The 14,752-nt window shown below is 37.2% G+C and overlaps 1 long non-coding RNA gene and 1 pseudogene across 1 annotated transcript in view; one reads left to right on the forward strand and one right to left on the reverse strand.

Annotated features, from left to right (window-relative positions):
• Nucleotides 1-532: 532 nt before the first annotated feature.
• The window catches only part of LOC144304172 (uncharacterized), a 50,611-nt gene continuing 36,391 nt past the window's right edge, over nucleotides 533-14,752 (reverse strand). Inside the window, exon 5 of the long non-coding RNA XR_013371123.1 lies at nucleotides 533-2,672. This is a non-coding gene — a long non-coding RNA (uncharacterized LOC144304172). The remainder of the gene's footprint in view (nucleotides 2,673-14,752) is intronic.
• LOC144304253 (small nuclear ribonucleoprotein F pseudogene) lies at nucleotides 2,719-8,286 on the forward strand (annotated as a pseudogene).

Genomic DNA, 14,752 nt, shown 5'->3' on the forward strand with positions numbered 1-14,752 from the left:
TTTTAAAGATTTTATTTATTTATTTATTTATTTATTTATTTATTTATTTATTCATGAGAGACACAGAGAGAGAGAGGCAGAGACACAGGCAGAGAGAGAAGCAGGCTCCCTGCAAGGAGCCCGATGTGGGACTAGATCCAGGATTCCAGACCCCAGGATAATGCCCTGAGCATAAGGCAGACACTCAATGGCTGAGCCACCCAGGCATTCTAGCCAACCACATTTATACATGTTTGGCATCTAATAAAAAATTACAAGGCATGCAATGCACATAAATAAGAAAATATGACATATAACCAGAATAAAATCAAACTATAGAAACACACAGAGAAGTGACATAAATAATGGAACTAGCAGACAGGAATATTAAAACAGTTAATATGAGTAAGCTCCATATATTTAAGAAAGTAAAGAAAACTAACCATGATGAGGAGAGAAATAGTGGGTATATATTTAAAATTATACTGCTGGAGATGTAGAAATATTATACCTGAAAAGAAAAAAAATGATAGAATGTAATCAACAGTGGGTTAGACACTGCAAAGAAAATATCAATGAATTTAAAGACATAACAATACTAACATTCCAAAACAAAAGACCAAAGGGAAAAAAATACTGAAAAAATTAATGCAAAGAGCATTTGCACTCTGATCAAATATACAAGTGATTAAAGCCCCAGAAAGAGAGAAGGAAGTGGAAACAAAACAATATTTGAAAAAATAGTGGATAAAAAATTTCTAAATCTGGGGATGCCCGGGTGGCTCAGCAGTTGAGCATTTGCCTTTGGCTCAGGGCGTGATCCCAATTCGGGGATCGAGTCCCACATCCAGCTTCCTGTGAGGAGCCTGATTCTCCCTCTGCCTATATCTCTGCTTCTCTCTCCATGTGTCTCTCATGAATAAATAAATAAAATCTTTTTTAAAAATTTCTGAATGTGATGAAAATACTGATCCCACAAATCTAGCTTAATGAACCCCAAGCAGAACATTCAAATGAAGAAAAACATGCCAAAACGTAACAATCAAGTTGTTGAAATGATCATTCATTATGTGCAAAAGAAATGGTTGACTAAATTGAACACCCATTTATTTCTTTTATTACAGAGGATTTTTATTTTTTTTTATTTTATTTTTATTTTTTTATTGGAGTTCAATTTGCCAACATATATCATAACACCCAGTACTCATCCCGCCAAGTACCCCCTTAAATGCCCATCACCCAGTCACCCCAACCCCCCACCCACCTCCCCTTCCACGACCCCTTGTTCATTTCCCAGAATTAGGTGTTTCTCATGTTTTGTCACCCTCACTGATATTTTCATTCATTTTCTCTCCTTTCCCTTTATTCCCTTTCACTGATTTTTATATTCCCCAAATGAATGAGACCATATAATGTTTGTTCTTTTTCAATTGACTTATTTCACTCAGCATAATACCCTCCAGGTCCCTCCACGTCGAAGCAAATGGTGGGTATTTGTCTTTTCTAATGGCTGAGGAATATTCCATTGTATACATAGACCACATCTTCTTTATCAATTCATCTTTCGATGGACACCGAGGCTCCTTCCACAGTTTGGCTATTGTGAACATTGCTGCTATAAAAGGTACAGGTGTCTCGGCGTTTCAATGCATCTGTATCTTTGGGGTAAATCCCCAGCAGTGCAATTGCTGGGTCATAGGGCAGTTCTATTTTTAACTCTTTGATGAACTTCCACACAGTTTTCAGAGTGGTTGCACCAGTTCACATTCCCACCAACAATGCAGGAGTTTCCCCTTTCTCCACATCCTCTCCAACATTTGTTGTTTCCTGCCTTGTTAATTTTCCCCATTCTCACTGGTGTGAGGTGGTATCTCATTGTGGTTTAGATTTGTATTTCCCTGATGGCCAGTGATGCGGAGCATTTTCTCATGTGCTTGTTGGCCATGTCTACGTCTTCCTCTGTGAAATTTCTGTTCATGTCTTTTGCCCATTTCATGATTGGATTGTTTGTTTCTTTGCTGTTGAATTTCATAAGTTCTTTATAGATCTTGGATACGAGCCCTTTATCCGATATGTCATTTGCAAATATCTTCTCCCATCTGTAGGTTGTCTTTTAGTTTTGTTGACTGTTTCTTTTGCTGTGCAGAAGCTTCTTATCTTGATGAAGTCCCAATAATTCATTTTTGCTTTTGTTTCTCTAGCCTTCATGGATGTATCTTGCAAGAAGTTGCTGTGACCAAGTTCAAAAAGGGTGCTGCCTGTGTTCTCCTCTAGGATTTTGATGGAATCTTGTTTCACATTTAGATCTTTCATCCATTTTGAGTTTATCTTTGTGCATGGTGTAAGAGAATGGTCTAGTTTCATGCTTCTTCATATGGCTGTCCAATTTTCTCAGCACCATTTATTGAAGGGAGCGTCTTTCTTCCAGTGGATAGTCTTTCCTGCTTTGTCGAATATTAGTTGACCATAAAGTTGAGGGTTCTCTTCTGGATTCTCTGTTCTGTTCCATTGATCTATGTGAACACCCATTTATGAAAAATTCTCCAAAAATTATAGATAAAAAGGAACTTCCACAACCTCCACAAATTATAGGTTATAAGGAACTTCCTCAACCTACCTAAATGGTGATAGATATTTACTTTTAGTGGTGAATGACTGGTTCATTCTTAGTGGTGAATGACTGGTTACTTTACCTGTAACACGAGGAAAGAATGACCACTATTAGCACTTTTATTCAACATGACCTTGGAGATCCTACCCAGTGAAATAAGGCAATAAAAATAAATACAAGTCAAGGATCCCTGGGTGGCTCAATGGTTTAGCACCTGCCTTTGGCCCAGGGTGTGATCCTGGGGTCCCGGGTCAAGTCCCATGTCGAGCTCCCTGAATGGAGCCTGCTTCTCCTTCTGCCTCTCTCTCTCTCTCTCTCTCTCTCTCTGTCTCTCATGAATAAATAAATAATATCTTTAAAATAAATACATACATACATACAAGTCATTCACATTGGAAAGGGGGGGAAATCATTTTTTAATAGAAGACACATGGTCTATGTGAAAAATCCTAAGGAATCTCAAAAAAGCTATTAGCTTCCATAAGTGAGCTAAGCAAAGTCACAAGATAAAAGGCCAGTCTACATATACCAATTTTATTTCTATATTCTATCAAGACACATTTGGAAATTGAAATTAGGGAAACAATCCCCTTACAATAGTATCCAGAAATAGGAAATATTTTAGGATAAATCTGACAAAAAATGTGCAAAACCTATATATAGGAAGCTATAAAATACTGCTGAGAGAAATTTTAAAAGACCTAAACAATTAGATAGATATACCATATTCATAGACTGGAAGATTCAATTATTGTTCAGATGTCAATTTTCCTCAAATTAATCTAAATATTCAACTGAATTCCAATCAACATCTCAATAGTCTTCTCTGTTTAAACTGACAATTTCTAATTCTAATAGAATGTATGTAGTCATGCAAAGAAACTAGAATAAACAAAACAATTTTGAAAAAAACCTCCATGGCAGAGAGAAAGTATGTTCTATAAGATTTGGAAAGAACATTTGTAGAAATCTTCTGAGAATGCCTGAAAATTCCGTTCAGTGATTACTCATCATAAGTAAGGCATTCAACTCCAGAAAATGCATGGCTGATAATTGCTACTGGCTTAATTAGAAATGCTAAGACTTGAAACTAATATTTGCTTTGTGCATTTTGTCGGTTTCTTAATAATCCTGACATTTACATATAATTTTAAAATAATTTTTATTATAAGAGATTAACGTTTAGTGCAGAGCATTATGATTAAGAGAACAAGACATAGAGTCAAATTGTGTGTGATTAAATTCTAATTTCATTATTCACTTGGACAAATTATTCTTACATTAGTCAAGTTACTCACCAATACCTGGTTTCCTCATATATATAATGGAAAATATGATGACATTTATGTCAGAGTGGTTGAGATTATTAAAATGAGATGTTATATGTAAAGTATGCATTTCTCAGTTGATAAGAAATAGAGCCCCTGCAATGTAGACCAGAGCAAGCAAGAGCAAACAGGCAAATAATCCACACTTAAGAGAGCATGGTTCTTTGGTGGATAGTTAGTCATCTCAGCCACACTTTTTATATGAGAAAAATTACATACATAATGATATGTAGACCTTAGCAAATAGAGACTCCATCCTGCTGCGACATGAAAAGAATATGTAGTTGAGCAATCAGTCACATAACAAATTATACCAAATATACTAAAAGAATGAATGTTCCTTTTCTAAATCCAATAAAAGCAGAGATGGATTTCCCATGAAGATAATGAATGTTAAGCTTCAAGACCCTCCCTTGCATGAACCCCTTCCAAGCTCATGAGAGAAACTTTAGAAATATATTTTTTTGGTGATATATTTTGTAAAATTTTTGAAAAAAAAATTTAAACACCTCTATGGAGATATAATTAATATATGAGAAGTGGAACACAATGTATACAATTTCATGAGTTTGGAGATATGCATACTTAAGAAACCATCACTACAATCAAGGTAATAAATCTATTCATCACCTACAAAAGTTTCCTCCCGTCCCTTTTCTTTTTCTGTTTTGTGGTAATAACATGAGATCTACAGTCTTAAAAAATTATTAAGTGCACAATACTGAATTGTTAACTTTAGGCACCATGTTGCACAGATCTCTAGAATGTGTTCACCTTGAATAACTGAAATTTCATACCTATCGAACAATGATTCCCCATTTCCCTCCCCCTCCAGCTCTTATCAACACTATTTACTGTTTTTCTAACTTCGACTATTTTAGATAACTTATATAGTGGAATTATGCAGCTATTTGTCCTTTTGTGACTGGATTATTACACTTAGCATAATGTCTTACAGGTTAATCAATGTTGTCACATGTGGCAGGATTTCCATCTTTTTTTAATTTGACTGTAGTTGACACACAATGCTATATTAGTTTCAGGTGTACAACCTACTGATTTGATAAGTTTATATATTATGCTATGTTCACCAAAAGTATAGCTACTATCTGGCCCATTAGATTGCTATTGCAATATCATTGACTGCACTCCTTATGCTCTGCTTTTTATTCCCATGACTTAGTCATTTTTTATATTGGAAGGCCTGTATCTCCCACTTTCTTTCACCCATTTTTCCCAGCACCTCCTGCCCCTCTCCCCTCTGGCAACCATCAGTTTGTTCTCTGTATTTATAGTTCTGACTCGCTTTTTGTTTATTCATTTTTTTAGATTCCATTTATGAATGGAATCCTATGATATTTGTCTTTCTCAGTCTAACTTATTTGACTTTGCCTAATACCCTTTAAGTCCACCCATGTCTCAAATGTCTCAAATGGCATAACCTCATATTTTTGTGGCTGCGTAACATTTCATTGTATGTATATACCACATTTTCCTCATCCATTCATCTATTGATGGATACTTAGGTGGCCTGCATGCCTTGGCTATTATGAATAATGCTGCAATAAACATAGGGGTGCATATATCTTTTTGAGTTACTGTTTTCATTTTCCTGGGTAAATCCCAATAGTGGAATTATTGGATCATATTGTATTTCTATTTTTAATTTTTTGAGGAACCTTCATACTGCTTTCCACAGTGGCTGCACCAATATACATTCCCACCAACAGTGCATGAGCGTTCCTTTTTCTACACATCATTGCCAACAGTTTTTTCTTGTCCTCTTGATTTCAGTCAGGCTTTCTTTTTCTTTTTCTTTCTTTCTTTCTTTCTTTCTTTCTTTCTTTCTTTCTTAGCTACATTTTTTTAAATTTAAATTCAAGTTGCCAACAGATTGTATAATACCCAGTGCTCATCCTATCAAGCACCCTCCTTAGTACCTGTCACCCAGTTACCCCATTTCTTTCTTTTTTAAAGCTGAATAATATTCCATTGTCTGCATATATCACATTTCCTATTGAGTGTCTTTCAATTGACCCTTAGGCTGTTTTCATATCTTGGCTAAGTGAATAATAGTGCAATGAACAAAAGAATGCAAATATCTCTTCAAGATCTTGATTTCAGGAGTTTTGTTTTGTTTTTCAAATCTACACCTTTAACTATTTTTCAGTAAATTTAAACCTTTGAGGGGTACAACATCACACAGATTCTGTGGCTTTTGCAAGAAGGTTGCTTTGCAATTTGGCACAAACCAAGCCACTGTTTCCATAAGCATGAATTGCTTTTCCCTAGATTACTCTGATTTTGTTCAGTTTGCCACCAGGAGTCACTGTGGTATTCTTTGCTTTGTACACATAAGTACATCTTCTTACCTAGATAGAATTCAGTTTCATCTCTAACATAAACACCTTCACTTTTATGCTCCCTCTGGTTCTGGACACCCCACTTACAGCCAGCAAAAATGGCCTTGAACCACTGCCTTCCAGATATATTTGTCATTTAGAAGTTCTGTTCCCACTCTGAGAAAGAAACTGAGAGTTGCTGAAGGGGAGGTGGGTGGGGGATGGGGTAACTGGGTGATGGGCATTAAAGGAGGCATATGATATGATGAGCACTAGGTGGTATATGCAACTTATGAATTATGGAAAAATACATCTGAAACTAATGATGTACTATATGTTGGCAAATTAAAAAGAAAAGAAAAGAAAAGAAAAGAAAGAGAAAGAAAGAAAGAGAAAGAAAGAAGAAAGAAAGAAAGAAAGAAAGAAAAAGAAAGAAAGAGAAACAAAGAGAGAAGAAAGAAAGAAAAGAAAGAAAGAAAGAAAGAAAGAAAGAAAGAAAGAAAGAAAGAAAGAAAGAAAGAAAGAAAGAAAGAAAGAAAGAAAGAAAGAAAGAAAGAAAAAAGAAGAAAGAAAGAAAGAAAGAGAAAAAGAAAGAAGAAAGAAAGAAAGAAAGAAAGAAAGAAAGAAAGAAAGAAAGAGAAATAATAGTTAAACAACAACAACACCTAAGTCCTGTTGCCAGCAGGCCTCCATAGGCTCCAAGGTGGCAGGGAAAAAAAGACCATTATTTTGGATATATACCCAGAAGTAGGATTTCTGGGTCATATAGTAGTTCTATTTTTAATTTTTTTTTATTTATTTATGATAGTCACACAGAGAGAAAGGCAGAGACATAGGCAGAGGGAGAAGCAGGCTCCATGCACCGGGAGCCCGACGTAGGATTCGATCCCGAGTCTCCAGGATCGCGCCCTGGGCCAAAGGCAGGCGCTAAACCGCTGCGCCACCCAGGGATCCCCTATTTTTAATTTTTTGAGGAGCCTTCATATTCATTTTCATAGAAGCTATACCATTTTACATCCCCACCAACAATGTAAGTTTTCCAGTTTCTCCACATTCTCATCAACATTTATATTTTTGGGGTTTTGTTTTGTTTTGTTTCTTTGTTTTTGATAATAGGTATCCTAATGAAATGGTATCACATTTGGTTTGGATTTGCATTCCCTGCTGATTGGTGATTTAAGCACTTTTTCACATATTTCTTGGCCATTGGTATGTCTTCTTTAGAGAAAAGTCTTTTCAAATCCATGGCCCCTTTTGTAATTTGGTTTTTGGGGCTTTTTGTTTTATTTTGTTTTGCTATTGAGTTGTAGGAGTACCTTATTTATTTTGGGTATGAACCTCTGATCAGATATATGGTTTGCAAATATTATTCTCATTCCATATGTTACTTTTCATTCTATTGATCATTTCCTTTGTTCTACAGAAGCTTGTCTATTTTTGCTTTTGTTGCCTGCACTTTTGGTGTCATATCCAAAAAAATCATTGCTGAAGCCAATGTCAAAAAGGCTTTCCCTATGTTTTCTTCTAGCAGTTCTATGGTTTCAGGTCTTACATTTAAGTAAATAATTCACTTTGAGTTGATTTTTGTTTACAGTTTAAAATAAGGATCTCATTTCTCTGGAAGCTTTGCGGTTCGCGCAGGGCCGGAGTTACTCCTGTCACGAGGGAGGGGCTACAGCTGGGTGGGCGGCGAGCAGCCTGCCGCATTGGCTTGTTTTGCCTCTCAATCCGAAACCTTTTCCGAATGGATTAACAGGAAAGCCAGTAAGGGTGAAACTGAAGTGGGGAATGGAGTACCAAGGTTACCTCGAATCTGTAGATGGCTATATGAATATGCAGCTTGCAAACACAGAAGAATACATAGATGGAGCGTTGTCTGGACATTTGGGTGAAGTTTTAATAAGGTGTAATAATGTCCTTTATATCAGGGGTGTTGAAGAAGAGGAAGAAGATGGAGAAATGGGAGAATAGCATCTTTTGTGGAGAATGTTTTTTATATATATTTCTAGACAATAAACATTTTTTTCAACTTGAAAAAAATAAAATAAAATAAAAAAGGATCTAACTTCATTCTTTTGCATGTTGGATATACAGTTTTCCCAACATCATGTGTTTCCCAACATTATTCTTGGCATCTCTGTCAAAGATTAGTTTACTGTATAGCCATGAATTTACTTGTGGGATCTCTATTCTGTTCCATTTGCCTATGTCTTCCTTCATGCCAGTAGAAAAATATTTTAAATGCAATTGATTAAGACTTCTGCATCTTTCCACTCCAACTCAACACAAAATTGAGATATAAACCCTATGTCAATGCTATGAACTAAATTGTATGCCCCCTCAAATTCATATGTTGAAGCTTTATGTCCCAGAATATGATATTTGGAGATGAGGCCGTAGGAGGGTAATTAGGTTTAGATGAGGCCATGAGGACCCTCATGATGGGTAATACCCTCAAAAGGGATATCAGAAAGTTTGACTCTCTTTCCACTGTGGGAGGAAGCAACTGACAACAAGCCAAGAAGAGAGCCCTCATCAGAATCCAATTATAATGGCACCCTGATCTTGGGCTACCAGCCTACAGAACTGTATGGAAACAAATTTCTATTGTCTAAGCCACCTGGCCTATAGTATTTTGTCAGGGCATCCTGGACAGATCAATACAGCTATCAAATGCCAATTTTTAAATTATAACCCACATTATAAAGTAGAGATCATGACCACACATACACACACACACACACACGCATATTTCACACGCAAAAAAAAACACAATATGTTTTATATATATATATATATATATATATTATATACACACACACACATTCTCTCTCATAGTTTTCTATTCAACTTCATTTTATAAAATGGTGATCACGATCCTATTAATTGATTTATAGCCTCCTAATAGATCACAACCCATCATTTGAAAAGTACTGTTCTTTATGACTATTTTGGCTTATGTGTGGACTTAAAAATCCATTACTATAACTTGAATGATAGCCTCCATTAGCTTTAAGAAAGTTTGAACTCTATTGAGTGAGAAATAAAGATATTTAAATCCTAACAGACTCATTCTGCCAATTATTCATGTACATTTTTTATACATATACATTGTATTAGAGGAAATACCTCAACTGTCCCTCTGTATACATACACACGCACACATGCACAAGAACACACACACACACTCACTTATTCACTCACATACTTTCACTCCCTGTATTTATATGATAAATTTGATTGCTTTTTCAGTGACAACTGCAATGAAAGCTCCCTGCAGCGAATCACAGGAGTCTGAGTGAAAGGGTTATTTTAGTGGTTCTTCACCATCCGAGAATTGCACTGAACCACAAGAGTTTTCTGACAGGACTTGGCAAGCTTTTCATTATATTCAAGATTGTTTATTCTGTTGGCAAATTTATCATAAAGGGGTTTGGCTCTTCTCTAAATTACACTGTGCATGTTTGGGTGTATTTGCATATATGTGTGCATGTGTGCACATGCGCACATATATGTAAATATTCTATAAAATATATAGACATAGATGAATATATAGAAATATTTTCTTAATCATTTAATGACAATATTTGTGTCTGAGTTATTATAATGTTAAATAATTATATACTTACAGGGCACCTGGCTGGCTCAGTGGTTGAGCATCTGCCTTCAGCTCAGGGAGTGATCCTGTGGTCCCGGGATCAAGTCCTGTATCTGGCTCCCTGCAGGGAGCCTGCTTCTCCCTCTGCATCTGTCTCTTCCTCTCTCTCTGTCTGTGTCTCTCATGAATAAATAAATAAAATCTTTAAAAATAATAATTATTATATACTTAGAAAATACATAATGTTGATGGAATAATGCTAAAATACTACCTCCTTACTACAGTATATACTTAAAATGCACTTTTCAGCATCAATTCTGGATGTCATAGAAGAAAATGACCCATGAGAACATGTACAGTCATAGTGTACACAGAAAGGATGTTTTAAAATACAAGAATATTAAGAAGCTTCTATTTTTCCAGTAGATGATCAAAAGATTTACTCAATTCTTTTCTTTCTGCATCTGATGAAGAAATACCTTTGCCCTTCCTCTTCGTATTTTCTCTTGACTGGAATTCACCTGCTTATTTGCTCACTTTGGTCATTTCAAGAATGGGCAAAATGAATTTGGAGTAAGGGCATGATCAGCAACTTAAGGCATCCAATAAAAGTCCTTGGTGTAACTCCTGGAATCATGCACAGCAATCTGCAATAAAATTAGATGCTCCCAAACCCCCAGCTGTTTAACCATGCCAGAGTACCATACAGAATAGCTACAGAGATATGTAGTCAGGTAAGGGTCAAGAGATGAAGGGAGTGAAGGGCTAAAGAAGTGGAAGAAAACTCAGAATTATATTCACTATCTATTGTCATTTAAGAGCATACCCAATTTGTTCCAATTTTAAGTCAATTTATGCTTTGTACCTACTAGCTGAGTGAGCACAATAACTGGGCCATTAATAATTCCTTACTTTACAAATTACTAATCAAATCTAATTATTGCATTTTCCAAAATACCAAATCTCTATTTTATCTTCATCTGCCTAGTTATCTTTTCTCTAATCCATATTCTATATAAATCTCAATCATTTTTTTCTTGCTTTTTCCAATATAACTCTTTCAAGCTTTCAAACTGCTACATGCTATTTCCTTTGACTATAGTGTCTTCCCTCCTGTTCTGGCAGGCTACTACTCACTACTACTCATCTCTAACAATCAACCTGAGATAATTCTCTTCTGTGAATCCTCCGACCACCCAAGCAAAATCACTCCCTACCTTTTACCACAGCTATGAGTCCATTATAGTCTTTGATCTTTCTCTTCTTCCTCTTCTATTAGATTATAAGCTCCTTGAGAGTTGACACTGTGTCATATTTATATTCCATCTTCAGTGCCTCTTATAGGAGATGGTTTTAGTGTATTGGATTAATTAATTGATTGATCCACTGATGAACATATGTGTTCTAGGTTCTTTACTCTTCTTGGGAGCCCTACTTTATTATGAAGCATTTATCTCTGTCCTTTCTGTATTTTACAAAATGTGTTTATTAAAACTTCATGAGGTTACTTTGTACTTCTTTTGAGGTCTGTCTTCTTTACCTAAGATTGAAGCAGACATCATAATCTAGTCTCACTTGAGAATTGTTATCATCAATGGTGTATTCGCTGGAGTATGTTTACATTATGTTGGTTGCTTTGAATAATCAGAGACAAGTTGTTTTGAAAACTTTCATCACCACTAGTACCTTTATTTCCTAACAAAGGACTTCTCTAGCAGAGCATATATCTCTAATAAGTCTTAGGTCAATAATAAAATCAGGATTAACTATTTGTCATAGTTTCTGCTGAATTTGAGAATGCTTTCCTCTCTAAGCCAGACATCTCTGTCTGAAGATAAAACATTTTAATTGTTAATGGTCCTAGAATTAACATTATTTTCTCAGTAATTATATCCCAATGATAGGGGATTACTTGTTCCTAATTGCTGATTCTCTGCATGTTTGTCCAATATGCCATACCCAGAAGGAGAAAAAGTGCTCTTATATTTATGATTTTTTATAGTTTTTCCAGGCTGAAATTAGGAACTATTTCTCCTACAGTAAAAATTATAATTTCCTTTTGCTTTGTTTGGAAGATAGAGACAAGGTTTTCCTTATTTTTATATGAGGATATATACATATCAAAATACTAATCAAGTATAGTTCCTAACCAAAGGAAACTTTAGAAAGGAATCTTATTCATTTTTTCTTTCAATTCAGTGATGGAACATTTCAAAAAGGAGCCCAGCAACCTTGAGTCACTTTGTTTAAGAAAAATAGGGGGGGGCAGGGCAAGATGGTGGAGGAGTAGGGTCCCCAAATAACCTGTCCCCCCCAACTTACCTAGATAACTTTCAAATAATCGTGAAAACCTATGAATTTGGCCTGAGATTTAAAGAGAGAACAGCTGGAATACTACAGAGACAAGAGTTTGCCCTTCTAACAAGGTAGGAAGAAAGAAAGAAAGAGAAAGAAAGAAAGAAAGAAAGAAAGAAAGAAAGAAAGAAAGAAAGAATCAGGTTGGGGAGGGGCCCCGTGAGGAGCTGGGCTAAGGCCAGGCAGCTAAAGCCTCCAGGACAAGAAAGCCCAGCCCTGGAGAAGCAGGAGCTTTAAAAATCCACACTGGATTCTTCCTGGATGGAAAGGCGCTTGCAGGGAACTCAGGTAGGATCCCAGGAGGGGCAGTGGAGCCTCCAGGTTCCCAGGGTCACTAACAGAGGATGTGAGCCCAAGGGAGAGCACCCACACCACAGCGGAGCTTGGTAAATGGCTGGAGTGCGCCTGGTGGGGCCTCGGGAGCAGCTCAGACGGCAGCTCTGGGCAGATGGGGCTGTGCAGCCCTGGGAGCCAGATTCCAGCAGTAGGGTCCCCAGATCCCAGGGTGCCAGAAGACACAGCCCAGGATCCTGTGCTCCCCTAAGGACAGGCAGTGGCGGGAAGGGCACAGGACAGTGAGGACACTCCTGCCACTGGGCACCCCAACCTGTGCAGATCAGCGTCCCTACCCCGGGATCATCCAGGCCAGGGTGGACTGGGAGACTGTGGTAGTTACTGAGGGAGCTGACTCTAGGGCTGGAAAGCTGGCCGCCGCCACTGTTGTCGTTCCTCCTGGTGTCACCCTGTGCCTGGGACGGAATGGGGCCCCAGGAAACAGAGGCCTCACAGGATAAACAGCTCCCACTGAGCTGTGCACCTGGCAGGGGGTGGGGCAGCTACCCCAAGTGAACATACCTGAGAATCAGCATAGCAAGCCCCTCCCCCAGAAGACCAGCTGGAAAGACAGGGGAAGAGCAAGTTCTGGACTGAGCAGCATTGGGAAACTCTAGGGGATGTCAAGGGATTTACATTATATAGAACCAGAGGATACACCTCCTTGTTTTGTTTTTTGTTTATTTGTTTGTTTTTCTCTTTTTTTCTTCCTTTTTCCAGTACAACTCGTTTTTAGCCACACTGAACTGAGCAAAATGACTAGAAAGAAGAACTTGCCACAAAAGAATCAGAAACCATACTCTCTCCCACAGAGTTACAGAATTTGGATTAAAATTCGATGTCAGAAAGCCAATTCAGAAGCACAATTATAAAGCTACTGGTGGCTCTGGAAAAAAAGCATAAAGGATTCAAGAGACTAAATGACTACAGATTTTAGATCTAATCAAGTCAAAATTAAGTACCAATTAAATGAGATCCAATCCAAACAGGAGGTCCTAACGATGAGGGTTAATGAGGTAGAAGAAAGACTGAGCAACATAGAAGACAAGTTGATGGCAAGAAAGGAAGCTAAGGAAAAAAGAGAAAAACAATTAAAAGACCATGAGGAAAACTTAAAGGAAATAAATGACAGTTTCAGAAGAAAAAAAAAATCTACATTTAATTGGGGTTCCAGAGGGCACCGAAAGGGACAGAGGACCAGAAAGTGTATTTGAACAAATCATAGCTGAGAACTTGCCTAACTTGGGGAGGGAAACAGGCATTCAGATCCAGGAGACAGAGAGACCCCCCCCCCAAAAAAATCCATAAAAACCATTCAACATCTCAACATTTAATTGTGAAACTTGCAAATTCCAAACATAAAGAGAAAATCCTTAAAGCAGGAAGAGACAAGAGATCCCTAACTTATATGGGGAGAAGTACTAGATTAACAGCAGACCTCTCCACAGACACCTGGCAGGCCAGAAAGGGCTGGAAGGATATATTCAGGGTCCTAAATGAGAAGAACATGCAGCCAAGAATACTTTATCCAGCAAGGCTCTCATTCAGAATTGAAGGAGAGATAAAAGAGCTTCCAAGATAAGCAGAAACTGAAAGAATATGTGCCCACCAAACCAGCTCTGCAAGAGATATTAATGGGGACTCTGTAAAAGAAAGAGAAAATCCAAAGAAACAATCCACAGAAAGAGGGACTGAATAGGTATTATGATGACACTAAATTCATATCTTTCCATAGTAACTCTGAACATGAATGGGCTTAATGACCCCATCAAAAGGCGCAGCGTTCCAGACTGGATAAAAAAGCAAGACCCATCTATTTGCTGTCTACAAGAGACTCAATTTGACCTAAGGACACCTGCAGCCTGAAAATAAAAGGTTGGAAAACCATTTACCATTCAATCGGTCCTCAAAAAAAAAAAAAGCAGGGATAGCAATCCTCATATCAGATAAATTAAAGTTTATCCCAAAGACTGTAGTAAGAGATGCAGAGTGGCACTATATCATACTTAAAGGATCTATCCAACAAGAGGACCTAACAATCATGAATATTTATGCTCCTAATGTGGCAGCTGCCAAGTATATCAATTAATTAATAACCAAAGTGAAGACATACTTAGATAATAATACACTTATACTGGGAGACTTCAACACTGTGCTTTCTGTAAAAGACAGGTCTTCTAAGCACAACATCTCAAGAAACAAGAGC

The sequence above is a fragment of the Canis aureus genome, chromosome 33 (assembly GCF_053574225.1).
Source record: "Canis aureus isolate CA01 chromosome 33, VMU_Caureus_v.1.0, whole genome shotgun sequence".
In the NCBI taxonomy this organism is placed as follows: Eukaryota; Metazoa; Chordata; class Mammalia; order Carnivora; family Canidae; genus Canis; species Canis aureus.